This window comes from Mugil cephalus, chromosome 3 (assembly GCF_022458985.1).
Source record: "Mugil cephalus isolate CIBA_MC_2020 chromosome 3, CIBA_Mcephalus_1.1, whole genome shotgun sequence".
Lineage (NCBI taxonomy): Eukaryota > Metazoa > Chordata > Actinopteri > Mugiliformes > Mugilidae > Mugil > Mugil cephalus.
In genome coordinates, this window is record NC_061772.1 from 20,212,533 (window position 1) to 20,230,595 (window position 18,063).

General features: G+C 40.9%; 1 protein-coding gene across 1 annotated transcript in view; it reads left to right on the top strand.

Annotated features, from left to right (window-relative positions):
* Positions 1–18,063, top strand: part of luzp2 (leucine zipper protein 2) — a 145,969-nt gene that overhangs the window by 89,765 nt on the left and 38,141 nt on the right. The window lies entirely within an intron of this gene.

Below are 18,063 nucleotides of genomic sequence, written 5' to 3' on the forward strand. Positions count from 1 at the left end.
ACTAGCTTGGTTAGTCCATTCCAGTTTTTTGTTCAGGTGAACACCCAGGTACTTACAAGAGTCCACTATCTCTGTGTCCATTCCCAGCATGTGTGTGTTTGTGCCTGCGGAAAACCACCACCAGTTCTGTGGTTTTGCCCACATTCAGCTGGAGGCAGTTTTTCTGGCACCAGACTACAAAGTCACGGATGAGTCGTCTGTATTCTCCATCTTCCCCATCCTGTATGGGGTAGATTTACTGCAGGACTAAATCAGACTAAAGCCTGATAAATATATTGTACAGTTTTAAGTATTGCTCCAATATTGTAAAATGTGCACAAAATCCTCACAAAGCTGAAGGCACAGATGTAAAGCCAATGATATCCTTTGTGTACAGCAGTATTTTCTGCTAAAATACACGGTTTCGTTTCCATATCAGAGTGAATTGTATCGTGGTGTCGGTGGGAAAGCTTTATGGCCGCAATTCTGTGTGAAGTCATTATCAATGATTTGCTTTCAGGGCTTATTACGAGTATTTTGGGGGGAGAACGATTTACAGACTGACTTGGATCCTGCTGGGATTCATCAGGTTCTCACGGAGCATTGTAATAGAAAGCTTTGCCACACACTCGGCTCCTCACCGCTGATGCTGATGTTTTTTTTTTTTTTAGTATAAAATGGCTTCCCGCCATTGTCTTTTCCCTTTCATGTCTTCCTGATGTAATTTCACCAGCTAAATGGCAGAAAATATCATGTGCCTGGGCATTTACTGGATCCCTCTGTGATACTCTTACCGGGAAAAAAAAAAGTGACAAGAAACTGAAGCGGGCAGGAAATGGAAACTGCGTCATTATGTCAGCTGAACAGGACGAAGACAGAGCAGATGAAAACGCGGATGTTAATGGAGGCTTAATATTATCATCTAGCAAACTGTGCTGTTCTTTTTCTTCTACTTCTTTATTGGGTCTGCTCATTGATCCCATAGGTTCACTTGTTCATGGCCGTCACTTATATTGCGCCTTGAAATGAACATAGTAAAGAAAATATATATTCTGATACAGAGAAGACTGTTCTGGATTCTTAATATTTGGCTTGTAAATGTCCAACTAGTTTTTAATAATTGCTGATTTTTAGGGTCGCAAAAGAGCTGTTTGGTATTATTGCTTTAAGTAATAATGATTTCCTCATTTACCTGGACAATGTGTAACCACTGTAAGAACAGAAAAGACTTTATCACAACTAGCCACGTGTGGTCCCTGAAAAACATTAAAAGCACTTGTCTACAGCCACAAATAAAATGGAGGCTTAAGTAAAATTGGGTGAGACGGGTGAAGGCGTGCAGTGTCACTTTTTGCACTGAGCAGACAACTGATGTGTGTCCACCTGATCGATAGCACCGACATATCGAAGTCAGCAGGCCCGACTTGTTACGCAAGAGTGATGATGGACTTGACAGCCAAGAGTGTTTGTTGTGGAGGTTGAGGGGGGGTGAATTATGGTTAAAATGCAGTAAAATATAATCAAACAATTACCTGCATTTGTATTTTGCTGAAGATGCGATGCATGTGGTCGAGTAAGCTAAGCAAAAAAATAAAAAACCCTCATAATGACGTTTAACGAGCAAGACAGCACAGATTTTCATTATGTAATATTTGTGCATAATGCATTTTTTTTTTTTTTTAAATTTACCTTATGACTCATCAAAACAAAATCTTACTCACCCTCTGTCCACCCTTTAAAACTGAGTAAATGACTGACCTCAAGGAAATCATATTTAGGAATGCAGTTAAGCACTCAATTTACTGTGCAAAGAACAAAAGCTAAAATAAACACGTCCAGATGCGAGGATGGTACAAGCGTTCTGATTAGATGCAAATAAAATCAAGACAGTGGTCCACCCCCGCACAGCCACAAAATATATATGCTTGAGTCAGACGAGCCCCCGTGCTCAGCGCAAAAAAAACATAAATAAAATAATGAGAATTCTGACTGAACACAGGTGACACAAAGGTGTCACCAGGTGAACGCAAGTGCCCACCGTGAGCTTTTTAAATACGTCTAAGATGACAAATATTAAGTAAAACATACTGCGTTTTGAGCAATCAACAGCAATTGATAACATTCCTAAAAGGTGATGTACCCGTGCAATCAGCTCCTATTCAGCAACAAACTCACAATTTCGAGTTGCCCGTCACATGAAGATAAAAAATAAAACTTTGGTTACGGTTCAAACTCCGTTCAAGTATTAAAATGTAAAAAAAAATAATTATAACTGGGCAGCTGAAGTTTAAGGATGGTTCCGTTTATATGAGGTGGGGTCGTATGTGTTACAAATACTGAATAGGAGCTGATTGTGTGGGTGGTTAAATGTCATCAGTTGCTGTTGATTGCTCGTACTTGTAGTTTTGCGTTAATTTTATATATCAGCGTCAGCATGATACACTGTATTTGGTATGTTATAGCCCCTATCAGACATCCTTTTGTTCCCATTATATTGCTCTTTTCAAAAGCTCTGGTAGAAGAGCAACTACCGTGTTCTGCAATGTGAAATTACTATTTTTCTTGTGTAGCATGGCGGCTTTGTAAAGATGGTCAATGTTATTCACTTTTCGTGGGTATCGGCAGTCATAATGTTAAGCCTGATTGGTGCTAACTCTGTCCATAGCAGCTTATTACTGGTCTTTGCTGTTATCCACTCTGCCTCTCCAAACTACAGCCTTGTCAACCATTATCTACTGTAGGTAATACGTTGGATATGTCCATTTATAACATCACTTCAAAAACTATTGGAGTCTGTTGGAGTCAGATGTAAATAAACCCACCGACCATGCTGGTCCAGTGTCAGACCGATTTCCTGTTTCTCTTCCACAGATCCTTTTGTATTTCTCTCACTTTACATGCAAGAGAGCTCGTGCTTTCATTTCATGACCTCATGTCCATTTCACACAATTTCTAGCACAAAACCAGCTTTAACCTCGGCCCTCTCCACATGCAGCATCGATTCCCCCTCCGCTGAGATCAGGGGAAAACCCAGAAAGCTTGCCACTGAATCTCAGATTTTGGCGTAGAAAACACACGCACACACACACGCAGTTCACTTCTTCGGGTAGCTTAATGTTCAATCAAATGTGGCTTGGGGTGAGTCGCTGGGTTATCATGTTCTCAGTCGGTGTCAGAAACGTATTGCGGGTGCAGGACACTGCTAATGAATCTCATTATTTGCTAATTCATATCAACCAATGAACCAACAGCTTATTCCTTCAGCTAATAATTCTGTCCACTTCCCATAGCTTAGGTGAAAAACTGATCTTGATGAGGAAGTACCGTGGCTGTCCTGGGTAGCACTGTGTGTGAGAGGCACCAAAGTCCGTTGGCCAAATGCTTCCTAAAGTGAATTGAGGTCTTATTTGACTGCGAGTGCTTGGAAGCATTGGATGACTAATGAAACCAACGTGTGTACTTCAGAGTTCTTTGCATTGTAGTGAAAAATCACCAAATTAGTTTTGATTCGGATTTGTGTTTCGACAAACAGAAAGTAATTTGTTTTTCGCTTGCCGTTTAATTTCATTAGCAGCTCTGTAATTGTGAAAATTTAATTAAAAATATGTAAAATGAGCTCTGTTTTTTTTTTTTTTTTTTTTTTTTATGTTCAGGATTACAGCCAAGAAAGAAATAGAGCCCGAGTGTAAACGTCTGAGATCTCAGTGCTGTCAGCAGCGTGTGGATGATATCAGCTATGGATTTGAAACAGAGTGTCTTTGTGGTCAGGGTTAGGCAGCAAACTTTATTATCTGCAGCAGAGGCTGCTGCGCTGAAGATGTTTTCTGGCACTGTTGTTTGTCGATTCATTATCAGCAGGCCAGATTATGCAACAGTTGACGTCAGGATGATTTATTTTTTGTGAACTATTCCAAAGTCAGTTTTCTAATGCTGGGTTACTTTATAATTAGAGGTGATAGCCCACAGCTAGAAGATATTAAAATCCTGAGTTGCCTCCCATGGACAGTGAATTTGTACATGAACACAATGAGTAAATCCAGCAGAGTCCATGGAAAGAGAAAGTCTATTCAAATCACGAGGTACAGTAATTCTGCTCTCGCTTGTCTGTAATGAAATCTGGAGTGGCAGGTAAACAGGAAAGCACAGTGTGTTGGTTCAGTGTCTCACACTAACAAGAGGGCGTGTTCCTACGGACCCCAGAGGGCGGCTTGTATTAAATCTGCGTTTCCATGCAACTCTGGCAAAGCGCTGCGATATGCAAAAGCACAAATTGCAGTTACCGTCTGTGAAATAGCCAATACAGCCATTTTGTTTTATTTACAGGTAAATACTTCACTTTCTCCATTCATGATAAATGAAGTCAAAAACCTCTCCAAATTTAGCACCACTCGTACCGGAACTTATGCTGATAAACATAAGAACTATTGGGACGCTGCGACAGTCAGCTTTTTTTTTTTATTATTATTATTATTTTGCAGTTTACTTCCCCAACGTGATGTTCAGAACTCACAGGGAACTTAAGCAACACAGCCAGAAATATCCTGAAACCCACATTTACATATTTCTTATATGAAAGTCAGCGTTACTTCCTTCCTGTGCAGCTGTGCAATAATGTATACAAGGATCAGGCATAACATTATGACCGCATTCCTAATATTGTGTCGCTCTCCCTCGAGCCTCCAAAACAGTTGTGACTCATCGGAGAATGGACATGGGTCTTCTGAGGGTGCCATGTGGTGTCCCGAGGGGCCTCTGTGGATCAGTGGACCAGCAGAACATTGTGTTCTCATAAGATGGTCAATGTTATTTACTTCAAATATCAGTGGTTATAATGTTTTGCCTGATCGGTGTATAGTACGAGCTAAAAACAATAATGTTCTACTTAAATTATGCGCTGCAAGTTACAATCGCTTCAAATTTGTTGATTGGCTTTCAACAGTTAAACCCATACATGAAGAACGAATATAACCATAACAACCTGTAGGTTTGTGGACTTTCTGAAGCGTTGGGCTTGACATTTAGCTGTCACCATTTTTTCTTTGGCGCAAGAAGCGACTATATTTGGGAGGAGCAGTGGATCTGACTCAGAACACGAGGACAGCTTGTCAGTCACTAGACCAGACATGTCAATCAAGCTGTGCTCTTGCCCACACACACACACACACACACACACACACACACTTCTCTTTCAAATATCCAAATATCTACTTAATTATGACACTTAAACAGACCCACGACCCACTGGTCTGAAGATGAGAATTTAGCTCTCGATAAATTTTAAAGACTTAGTACTTCTTGAGGGAAGTGGTTGATTCTTCAATGGGAACGACACATTTTTGTAGACACATAGTGACCGCCAATCAGGCATAACATTATGACCAGCTTCCTAATACTGTAATACTGTGTAGGTCTTCCTTGGTGCCTCCCAAACAGTTGTGAAACATCAGAGATTGGACATGGGCCTCATGTGATGTCTGGCAACATATTTGTGGGGGCCTTTGGGTCCTGTGGGTTGAAGGGAGGGGCCACTGTGGATCAGGCTTGTTCCAGTGCATCCCACGGATAATTGATCAGTTTGGGATCTAGCAAATTTGGAGGCCATGTCCAATTCTGGGATTCTGGGAGAAGGTGATTGAAACTGTATCAGTGCTGACAGGGGTAAAGTTTCCAATGGATCCTGCAGTGCATCTTTTAAATGATGACTCTCCGCTGTCTCTTACTGAAAAAACATGTAAAATCTGGTTGACTGACTTAGCTGCAGCCAAAAAGATTATAGCCCAACTATGGAGACCTCCTCATGACACTTCCAGGACTCACTGGCTAAGTCAAAAACAATCCTAATATGGAAGAATTTGGTATCTGATTTAACTGATCTGCAGTGATAAATGCATGCATCCTTTGCTTAACAAAAACTGAATGAGGAAAAAATACAATTCAACCTAAAGCTAGTGCTACTTCTCTGAAGATCTACGCTTGGCAGATGAAATTTGGTTTAAATTAACCACTGAATACAAATCTTTTGACTTGCCATTAATCAGTTTAGTGTTCGCTAATGGATGGCTCCATTTACAGTGTCCAAATTCTGACTGAGCCAACGCGTTTCCTTCCAGCCTCATTCAGTGACGCCTTTGAAAATCCCGAGTTATATATATACTGTCGAGTTTCACAAGTCATCACTCATAGCAACCCTCAACGCCACAGCGCAAGCAGACTAACAATCAGCCACAATTTCACCACCTGCCATCAAGGAGATTCTGTCTGAGCTTTGCGACACCTTGAAGTGCAAAATCATAGTCTACTTCCTCATTTGCAGTGTGTGGGATGTCTGTCTGGGTAACTCAGTCACCTGCTAGCAACTCCTACATTTATGCATAAGACTTTCTTCTACAAGTGGGATTAAATCTGTGTCACTCTCCACATTGTTTTGCAATTGTTTTTTTTTTTCTACTCTGTGCAGCTTCATGGGTACCAGCACTGAAGTCGAATCATAGAAACTTGAGAGAGGTAAAAAAACAGGCGGCGTGTGTTCAGAGGGCTGGTGTCATGCTGTCACTTAGTAGCTCTGCTTTATTCCTCACAGCCCGCCATGGGTATTGATTTCTGGCCCTCCGCTCACAGACAAGTGACCAGTTTTCTGTGGTATTCAGCTGTGACACTATAAAGTGGATAGTCTATTTTCTATTTTTTTTACAGAAATACATCCAAGTGCTTCAAGACTGATGAAGGCTGCGACTGCAGACATTTCTCCGAGATGTTCAGAAAATTACTTTTTTTTTTTTCCTCCTTACTTTATTGTAGCTAGGGGCTGTTTTAACAAATACTGTCACTCATTTTTTTTTGGGCCTGTCCCAAGCTTGGGAAGTTTTAGGATGATATCTTCCATCTGTACGGCGCAGTATATAACAAACAGCTACCCCCTGACATTCTCTCAGTGATGATGGGATGCTCTGACCAAACGCAGACTCTCCCTCCACTACTGCAGCAAGCGCTTATGTTTGCTGTGGTTATTGCAAAGAGGGAGATCCCCAGGGAGTGGAAATCAGTCTCCCCATCTTGTTTTGAAAAAGTGGCTGAATGAGATGACTTCCTGTCTGTACTTTGAAGAAATATGTTACACTCTGTCTTATTCCTATGTCTATGTCGGGTTCACGTATGTTCTTTGTTGTCCTGAGACTCTTGGACAAAACAATTTCCCTGTGGGGATCAATAAAGTGATCTTGAACCTTGAGATGCTCGTTCCAGGTGCATCAGTGTTTGGGTGCCTTTTATTGACTACATTAAGGGTCAGAGCACATGATATAATCGTGTGATCTCAGTGTAATGCTTAGTAGGGTTTGTATGTTGCCTTTACACTAGGCCTCCCTCGACCTCAGTCTCCCAAGTGTCAACAATTTCATGATCTGGCGCTCAAATATCCGTGTATTTGTTTTTTCTTTTACTGGCAGTGTTATTTTTTTGGTAGTTTTTTTTGAGGGGTGGTGAGTAGGCATCTGAAGGTTCTCTTTGTTGCTGGATCAAGGTGTAAAAAATGTAAAATCTTTGAAAGTATAAAAAAATAATAATAATAATAATAATAAAAACAACAAAAAAAAACAACAACAGACAAACACAGTGGTTTCACAGGACCTTCAATTTCAAAATGTCTTGTGGCACCGTGAGTCAGTGTCATCCAAGACATCAGAATATCTTCACACAGAAAAACTGGGCCTTATTGTGGAAAAGAATATCTTGGTCTTCCTTCGGAAATACAACTTTATATATTTGATATTTCATACATACAAGTCTTTGATGGAATTAACATGGCAGTAACTAAGAGACTAACTAGAACTAACTAACAATATGAAATATACACATATATATGATTATTAGTGTGTGATCACAGGACACTCAAATGTTACATGCACATGTGTGTTTCTATGGTTATATTTAAATAAGTACTACATCACTGTAGTGGAAATTGATACCTAAACCAGCAGAGCATTTCCAAATATTAAAATTAAGAAACTTTTTTATTTGACCTACATTTGGAGCTAATCAAACAAAATGTGCAATTTTTTTGTCCAGAATAAGAAATTAAAAAGCTTAAGTCATTTTTAATAAATCAGAAAAAGAAAGTAATTCTGACTTAAGAAGAAAAAATAAAATAAAAAATAAATCCTTTTCACTGAATTCATCATGAATTTTTCCATTACCGTCAGTAGCTGTGTTTATTGCAAGAGTGATGTTTCTGAAATTTCTTTGTATGTGTTTCCATTGAAAGGTGTTTTGCGAATGAGCTGTATCTCCCTTTCTCATCTTGTGATATCGCACAATTCTCTTAAATTCTTGTCACGCGTGACTTGTCAGGCAGACTTCATATGAACTGGTCACATGACCCCCTGGTGACAGGGAAATGCAAATAAGTCTTTCCTTTGCACTTTTGCAATAAACTTTTATGTCGGTACATCAGAAAAAACACCTCATGAGAGCTTAAAAATGTTTTAGTGGTATTTGAGAGGTTTTTTAAATGTAGGTTTTGTGCATTTCCAGAGGTAATGGAAACGCAGCAACTGATTAGTTACGGGCACTAAAAACCAGTGAGTGATGGATAATTTGGACGTTCTGCCAGACTATATATAATATTCCCAGAACATACAGGTGCTAAAATATTAGCCGTGCTTTTCTCTGCCAAGAGGCATCTAATCCTGTCCGAATCCGACAACGATGTCTGTGATGTTGAAAGTGAAAAGAAAATAAACCAGGAAAAAAAAAAAGCTGTAAATCCGTTGCTGCGAGATTGAACACTTTCACAAGAGCCTTGTTTGTATGTGGCACATTCTGGGGGATGTCTTCCCACTAAGAGTGGGAGCTCTTGCACTTAAACCCTTTGTTTATCCAGAGCAAATTCTCCACCCTCATGATAGATGTAAGAGTAAATTCTTTAATTCCATGGGGTCCTCAGGTAGTAGTCTGGTGCATGTAGAGCTCAAAGAGGCTATAGTCAATACTCAGTATCGGAGTGTAATGATGCAGCACTTTTCAGGTGTGTGCAGGCTAGTTGTGAGTCTAAAAAACCGAATGATTATATTTCTGTCAATATTATTTTTTTATAAACAGAAACACAAAATGCAACATTTTTGTCAAAACTTAGAAGTGTACCCTCCACATACATCAGACCAGGCACCCCCACCACATAGCAATGATTCTGCACACACACAAAAACTGTTTAGGAGCAAAACATGAAAAACAGCACTATGTGTTAACCCGGCCTCCAAATTCACTAGATCCCAAACTGATCAGGCTGGAGCTGGAACAAGGCTGATCCACTGATGCCCCTCCCCTCAACCCATAGGACCCAAAGCCCCTGGCACGACGCCCTCAGAAGGCCCTGGTCCATTGTCTGATGAGTCATAACTGTTTTGGAGGCACAACAATGACCTACACAGTATTAGACGGGTAGTAATAATGTTAGACTTATGGTACTGCATGAAGACAACAAATGAAAACGACAGATTGGGAGGGCTTTATTCTGAGTGTCTCCTCTCAAAGTGAGCTTCTTTGTGTCTAGTGTTCTCTTGCAGGTCTAACAATCCCTCTAATATCACCAGTTCCTGTTCCATTTTGAATGCTGAAGGTCAGACACACGCTGACACGAGTTATGTCCATCTTCCCGAAAAGGAACATTTGAGGAAAAAACTATAATGTCTTCGGCTTGTTTCTGGATTTTGGATCACTCTTGTTTCTGTTACATAAAATGTGGTCTTACAGCACAGTAAAAGCTCAAAAAGTGCAGCTCTGGTTCAAAAGTAAGTTTTTTTTTTTAGTAGTTCTACTATAGCAGTAAATATTATTTCTGCCTTTCTTGTTCAGCAGCAACGTCATGTGATATTACGGATCGTTTATGACTTGATTAGATTAACATTCCCATTAACTGTTCTCGCAAGCTCTGGCAACAAACCAGCTCGAACAAAAGCAGGTGGAATCCAGCCATCATAAATACACACGTATGATTTTCACTAGTGCAACACATCAAAATACCAGCTGTGAGGAGAAAAAAAAATCAAATGATGAAGACTTCTTCATCGTGTTCTTGCAGGTGAACGGTTCAACTCATGAACAAACTTCCCAATACGATGCGATGTGTATTGGGAGGAGACATCAAGCAATCATATGTCTTAATTAGCACACTGAATTACATTAATGTACTTCAGTTACTCAGTGGTTAGAAAGGTATAGTAATTTCCTACTCTACTCCACAGACAATATCATACACAGCATTAAGTCTGCATGTTCTGGAGGTGTGATTATTTTTTCTCTTACTGAAACAAATTAAACACAGTGGCACTATTAGGCATAATTAAACATCACATCCAAGGAATGATAATTATTTAGTAAAGTTTGAAAGATCTATGGCCAAAATCTATTCTCATGAGGAGTCATTAAATGTCCCAACAAATCACTGTGCAAAGTTCATCCCACACTGAACCAGAACAGAATGTGTGGTTACGTCATGTTTTAGACCAACCTGTTTAGTGGGTGTTTTTTTGTAATCGTGACTAGTTATTTTAATAATATGTTAAAGAAAAAACGCTACCTACGAGGGAAATATCACCCCAAGTGAACTCCGATCCACCTCAACGCAGAGCAGAAACATTTGGAGCCCGTTGCACATATCTAGACTTTGATTCATTCCTTTTGAAATATCAATTTTGTCTAAGCATTCTCCATATTTTACAGTTGCAGCACTTGGATTAATCTCCAAGATAATTCACTCTCAGCATTAGAGGGCTCCTCTGTCATAATTTCCATCTGATTTATCAGGTTGTTGGAGCCGTTTTTTGATTCAGCTTGAACGAATATGAGCAACGGCAATGAATTAAATGACCAGAAAAGATTAGTGTTCAGGTGGGTGGGTTCGCTCAGGGATGCGCTGCGGCTCTATTATTATGCTGATAGTAATTCAGGCTACTTCACAGGGAATATTTCAGCTCTGCTTTGAAACGCCAAGCCTCACCTATTTTCTCTGAGACGATCAATAGGGTTCATCTTATCTCTTTCCTCCGAATAGCCTGAAGCCTTGTCAAGCATCTTGGACCAGGACTCAACAGCTATTTGATGAGAAATGCAGAAAGTTAATATCAGCAGAGAAACACTGAAGTGACGCGTGTGTACGCTGTGTTCATCACAGCCTAATCTAACGCGTGATCGTGACAACAGAAAGTTTGAGCTGACGGATTTATAATTTGAAAACGAATTATGATTTTGTCTTGTCCTGTCGGCTTCAGTGTTCAGTCTTGCGCTTGGATGCATCCGATAACTGACGGGATTAAAAGAAAATGGTTAAACACCTAATGTTTATGAGTCAGTGGGGAGAAAGCAAGCTTTCTGTCACTGGTATAATCCCCCTTTTAACCTCAAGAGTCCTCAAGACACTGCAACTGCCAAGATCAGTTCAACTCAAGCTGCCGAACGTCTTGTAAGATGTCTGCGTGTGTGTCACACTTAATAGCTTATCCACAGTGAACATTTGCTTTCCTAATGCTGGTAATTTACATTAGACATCTACATAGTTACTTGTTACTTTTTGCCCCACCTTTTTTTCTTGCTTTGAGGAAGACTGTACTGACAGAGAGTGTAATTGGTAATGTTATGTATAAAATCTGTTCATTATTACGTGACAGAGGCTATTACACAGGCAGATCTTAGGGTGTTTTTACTCTATGATATATAAGCCACTTATGAGGAGATCCAGGGATACGAGACAAAGTCAGCTTCTGCTTCTTTTGCCGTTAATTTTATTCATAATCTACGTACAGGAAACCTCCTGATGAATCTCTGGGGCTGGCAGTGTTGCACAATGTTGCAGTGACCCTTTTCTTTCCTACTGCGGTAGCAATACCACCAGTTACCAGTAGATAACTGCTGGTTATCGGTTCAGCACCTATAAATGTAACATGCACATCCAGAATCAGGTGCAGTGCCACTGGGGTTGAACATTTACAATGGATTAAAGAAGTGCAATCGCATGACTCTGAGTTTTACAATTACGTTACTCATTTATTTTGAATGTTTGCTTGTCTCTTTTTCAAAGCAGCAAAATAATAATAATAAATATATGGCCCATTCTGTTTCATAGGATTGTCTCAATCGCTAACCAACTGTGTTCTAGAGATAAACAAGAACAAAACAAAAGCACAGGTTCCCTAATGAAATCACATTAAGGTTAGCACTCCAGGAGCCCAATCAGATTGCATTCCATTGTGCGCAGCTCAATAAAATGAATAAATAAATAGATGTTGTGGCCTGAGGGACAAACAGCCTCCTCCTGTTAGCCTTTCATCGAACAAGTGTCTCTGTCTGACTTGGGTGTCGTGTAGAGAGTGGTGGACATTGGACACAATGGTCCGGATTTTGTTCAAGATCCTTGCATCTGCATCTGCCAGCTCTGTCCCCACCGCAGAGCCTGCCTCTTGTATCAGTTTGTCCAGGTGCAGATGCCATCGATACTCTGGCAGAACATGTCCAGCAGCAGTTGTCAAACGACCTTAGTCTCCTGAGAGACAGTATGTTAGTCGACCACTCCAGTTTGTGATCCAGATGTAGAACCAGGTACTTATAGGTCTGAACCACTTCCACTCGATGATGTTTATGGGGTCCAGAAATCCACTATGTTCTCCTTGGCTTTAGCTTTAATGATCAGAAGGTGGTTCGCTCTACATCATGAGACAAGGTTGTTCATACGCTTGTTCACCCCTGATGGACTTCAGCAGGTGACATGACTCTGTGTTGTGCTTGAAGTCCTTCTGGCAATTTGCAGCCATATTAAAATTGACTCAAAGGGGATGTCTACAGGAAGTCCATATACACTATGTATATATTCCAACCAATGGACAAAGGACTGTTGCTCACCAAAAATCAGGATGCTTTTCTTTTGTTCCCACTTGCCCACCATCTGGGATCTTTGAAGGTCCCTCAGTAGCGAGGCCTAGAAAAAAGAGCGACACCTCTCTGAATCAAATAATTACAAACAGCACTTCTGCCTCTGCGACCCAGCCGAGTGCACGAAAGCCTCGTGAATGAAAGCTGTTTCTCACATTTCGGCAATGATGTGACAATTGCAAGGCCTCACAAAATTCAAACTGCTTCCTGCAGGCACAACAGATAGAGGTTATGTGAAGCTGCAGTAGCTGTATTCTTATAGGAAATAAATTCAGATATCGTTTTTTAAGGTGTATGAACTTCCTTATTTGTGTGCCATCATCGATTGACATCAGTACTAGAAGTGAGAAACTTGAATAAGAAGTTAATTATAAACTAAACTCAACCATTATCGACAACATTGCACATTTTTAAAGAAGAATTTTGAACCCGCCTCTCGCCCAGTGACAGCTGGGTAGGCTCCATCCTCCCTTGTGACCCTCCAGTAGCAAAGGCAAGCAGTTAAAGAAAATTAACGAATGAATACATTTTTTTTCCCCCGTGAGCAGATTTCATTGTGGTCTTCAACTGACATGAATAATGAAGTCCCATTTTCGTAACAGACATGGCCTTAAAGCAGTGATGCAACATGTGGTGTTGTTTCTTTTTGTAATTGCAATGAGTCTCATTGACCTTTTAAGCTGAAATATGTTGTGACAACAGCATCTCGCTTGTTCCACCTTTAAACGGTGTCGGGCAACGTGCGCACCATGACTAGTGCTACTCCATTTGTTGAAAATAAAAATGCCAACACTAAACGCGCTGCACTTTTGATAGATTATTTCAACTTTGCAGCGGTGGGTGGAAGGAGAAGTGTGGGAGGGTGCAACGCATAAATGTGAGATATGACTGAGTTCGTTATGCGTTACTACGTTCACACTGTGGAGCGCACGTGGGAACAGCCCGACTGAGATGAAATGAAAATGTGTTTCCAGAAGAGTCGTTTTCTGACACTTCACTCGGAGGTTAAAAGGATCCTTCGCTGATGGGTTTTGAGTACTGTGAAAGTTGACCTAGATGGACAGTAAATGTCAACACTCAGAGGCTGTCAGCCTATCAGCACTTTATAATGTGTGAAAATAACTTAGAGTTGGCTCGTGTGTTCAGTCCTTTAGGTGGTTGATTGCTTCTATTGCTGAACAGTACGCAATTATTTAGCTGACGTTCTATTTGTCTGTTCCGTAGTCTTATGCAACCCAGTGTGATTACGTAGTTAAGATCTTCACATGGCTAAAACAAAGCTGTTCACTCCTTTCTGGTGTGAATCTGCAGTTGGCAAGGAACAGAGATAAAGGGGCTGTGACAAATGCAGAGAGATACCACACAATGTTTTTTGTGTGCTGCTGGATTTTTGTAAACGGAGAATATTAGCAACATGAAAAGGTAAAAATGTGCCTTTATTTTCAGGTCTGCAGAATGACAGCGCTGCGGGAATAACACGTTACGACATATGCAGCTCCGTGTACCTCATTTCGCATAATGCACTGTGACATATATGCTCGAGAGGATCTTATTTTCACTCCGAGTATGTCCTGGGGCTAAACGACGTCACATTTTATGATGGCTGCCAGTTCCACATGTCCTCAAATGGTGGTCCCTCGGTAGGGGTGAGAGGAGGTGCTACTGTGTGGAATTAATACCTGCCCGGCTTTGCCGCCTCACTGGATTGCAAGTGCCATCTCAGCTCATTATCTCGGCTCAGTGTGGACGTCCTCTATGTGTTGGAGTGTACAGTACACTGTACAGGTGTGGGTGTGAGAACAGGATTGCTAAGAAAAGACAGAGTCCAGAATGTACCATATGTTAAAAAGCTCCCGCTTTTTTTGAGCCAAATATTTTCTGCCGCCTCTAAATCTGCTTGAACACCATGTTAGCGTATTGCCTGTTTTTAAAATAATGCTTATGTACGGTAATCCAGAAGCAAGAGTGAACTCTTAAAAAAATATATAAAGATCCGTAGTTTGACTGTGAAACAGCAACCCGAAGTGTTAACGATGCCCTGATACTGTGTTTCATTTTGGTAATAATTAAGTATCACATTGTAAGTTGGAAGTTTGATTACCAGGACTTGTGGTTTTTGCCTCCAGCCACCAGAGACATAACTTCATAACTCTAGATGAAGTCATATAATTATGTTTAAGGCCGAAGGACAAACTGAGCTTTGGCCAATTTGACTTTGATATTATCCATTAAATGGAGACGGGATTAAAAGTCTGTGTCCATTCATATGGTTGTGTGCAGATGTCCAAGTAACATCCACACAAATGGCAGGTCCAAGAGTTTCCTAGCAGAACACTGTATTGTCACAAGATGGTCAGTGTTACTTACTTCATATGTCAGTGGTTTTAATGTTGTGGCTGATTGTGTGTATTGTTCTGAATCCAAACTGCCCCTGTGGTTTCCAGTTGACTTATCACCTGTGTTTTCTCCAGCTAGTCTGTCATCAATTGTTAGTGACAATATTGCCTGTATATGTATCTTGTTTATGCATATAATATACCCACTCCAAGTAGGGTCACATATGGAAATAAAAGCACTTGCATTGGAGCCAAAGATCTGACTCTGAAGGTCAAACAGAGAAGCAGATGTTTATTTTATGTCAACTCTTATTCACTGTGGTTATTATAAAAACATCTCCCTGTGACAAAGTAATGAATCCTATTTATGTGAGACTTGTCATTTTAATGAAGTGCAGAATGTCTTCCCACAGCTATACATGGCTCCGACTGTCAAACTGTGGCTGGAACGATGAACTGTTTATAGCCGGGGCCACCCATCATCTCATCTCACTCTCCATTCCCAGGCCCGCCTCCCACATAGCAAAGAGTGCAATAGGTTCATTGTGCAGTTAGGAGGTTACTGCCATCGAAAGATTCAGCAACACTACATGAAAGATTCAGCAACACTACAGGCTCGGCTCCCTCTTGGCGCCCAGCTTCACGCTGTTTCAAAGTCTGTTCCATCACACTCTAAGACCACTGTAATCCATTCACATCCGAGGCAAGTGGGAAAGGAACTGTCTGTTGCATACTGGTTCACGTAGCCTTGAATTTAGTATTAAATTGAAGCTTTTGTTGTTTTTTTAAGCTACACATGGGTGGCACCGAGGGGCCCATTTCACAGCTTCTCTGCCCTACTCTAACCCTAAAGGCCTCTCCGATCCCTCGAACAATTGGTTTCAGCTGTTTGACAATTGAGACTAGTGTGTAAGGAAGATGGTGCCTTTGTGATGGTTTCCGTTTTTTAATCAATTGTTACAGTCAAACAAAACTTCACTGACTCACCAGAACAATAGAACATGGCTCAGCACAAACAATCTGTGCATGTAAACACTACATGGCTTTCAAAGCTGTACAGAACACAAGTGCACGGTGCACTATACAGTGGGGGAAATAAGTATTTGATCCCCTGCTGAATTTGTAAGTTTGCCCACTTCCATAGAAATGATCAGACTCTGGTTTTTATGGTTGTTTACTGGTTATGGGTATAGACAGAATATCAATCGAAAATGCATAAAAAACACACAATCTAAAAGTTATAAATTGTTATGTATTTTATTAAGGGAAATAAGTATTTGATCCCCAAGCACAACACAAGTCAGTACTTTGTAGAGAAACCTTTGTTGGCAAGCACAGCGATGAGACGTTTCTTGTAGTTGGTCACCAGGTTTGCACACAGCGCAGGAGGGATTTTGGCCCATTCATCTTTACAGACAGTCTCTAAATCCTTCAAGTTTCTTGGCTGCCTCTTGGAAACTCGGAGCTTCAGCTCCCTCCACAGGTTTTCGATCGGGTTAAGGTCTGGAGACTGACTAGGCCACTCCATGACCTTAATATGCTTCTTCTTGAGCCACTCCTTTGTTGTCCTGGCAGTATGTTTTGGGTCATTGTCATGTTGGAAAACCCACCCACGAGGCATCTTCAGTGTTCTTGCTGAGGAAAGAAGGTTTTTGTCCAAGATGTTACAGTACATGGCTGCATTCATTGGCCCCATAATGCGGTGAAGTTGCCCTGTACCCTTTGCTGAAAAACAGCCCCAAAACATGATGTTTCCACCTCCATGCTTAACCGTGGGTATGGTGTTCTTTGGGTCATACTCATGTTTTTTCATCCTCCAAACACGGCGGGTCGAGTTAATGCCAAATAGCTCAACTTTGGTTTCGTCAGACCACAGCACTTTCTCCCAAGCCTTCTCTGAGTCATTTAGATGTTCACTGGCAAACTTAAGCGGGGCCTGTACATGTGCCTTCTTGAGCAGGGGGACCTTGCGGGCACTGCAAGAGTTCAATCCATAACGGCGCAGTGTGTTGCCAACTGTTTTCTTGGTGACGGAGGTCCCAACTGCTTCCAGATCATTAACAAGCTCCTGCCGTGTTGTTTTAGGCTGCTCCCTCACCTTTCTCATCATCATCCTCACTCCATGAGGCGAGATTTTGCTCGGAGCTCCAGACCGAGGACAGTTGATGGTCCTTTTATGGGTCTTCCACTTGCGAATAATGGCACCAATAGTTGTCACCTTCTCACCAAGCCTTTTGCTGATGGTTTTGTAACCTATACCAGCCTTGTGCAGGTCTACAATCTTGTCCCTGACATCTTTTGACAGCTCTTTGGTCTTGCCCATGGTGCTGTAGAAGTTGGAATGTAAGAAACTGATTCTTAGAGCAGGTGTGCTTTATATACATGACGAGTTAAGATCAGGAGTATTGGTAATTAGTTGACTGAGCACAGCTGTGTGCCACATGCGCACCAGCCAATCTGTAGGAGCCTGAATTCTAAGTGAATTGTTGGGGATCAAATACTTATTTCCCTTAATAAAATACATAACAATTTATAACTTTTAGATTGTGTGTTTTTTATGCATTTTCGATTGATATTCTGTCTATACCCATAACCAGTAAACAACCATAAAAACCAGAGTCTGATCATTTCTATGGAAGTGGGCAAACTTACAAATTCAGCAGGGGATCAAATACTTATTTCCCCCACTGTATTTACTGCATAACGTTGATTTTAGCTTGTAGCATTTGCACTGCGATAACATTTCCGTGAAATGTTCATGCAGACATTAGTGAAGTTTGGTCATGGTTGGTTGTTGTGTTTGATTAAATCATCTCAAAGTCTGAACTTT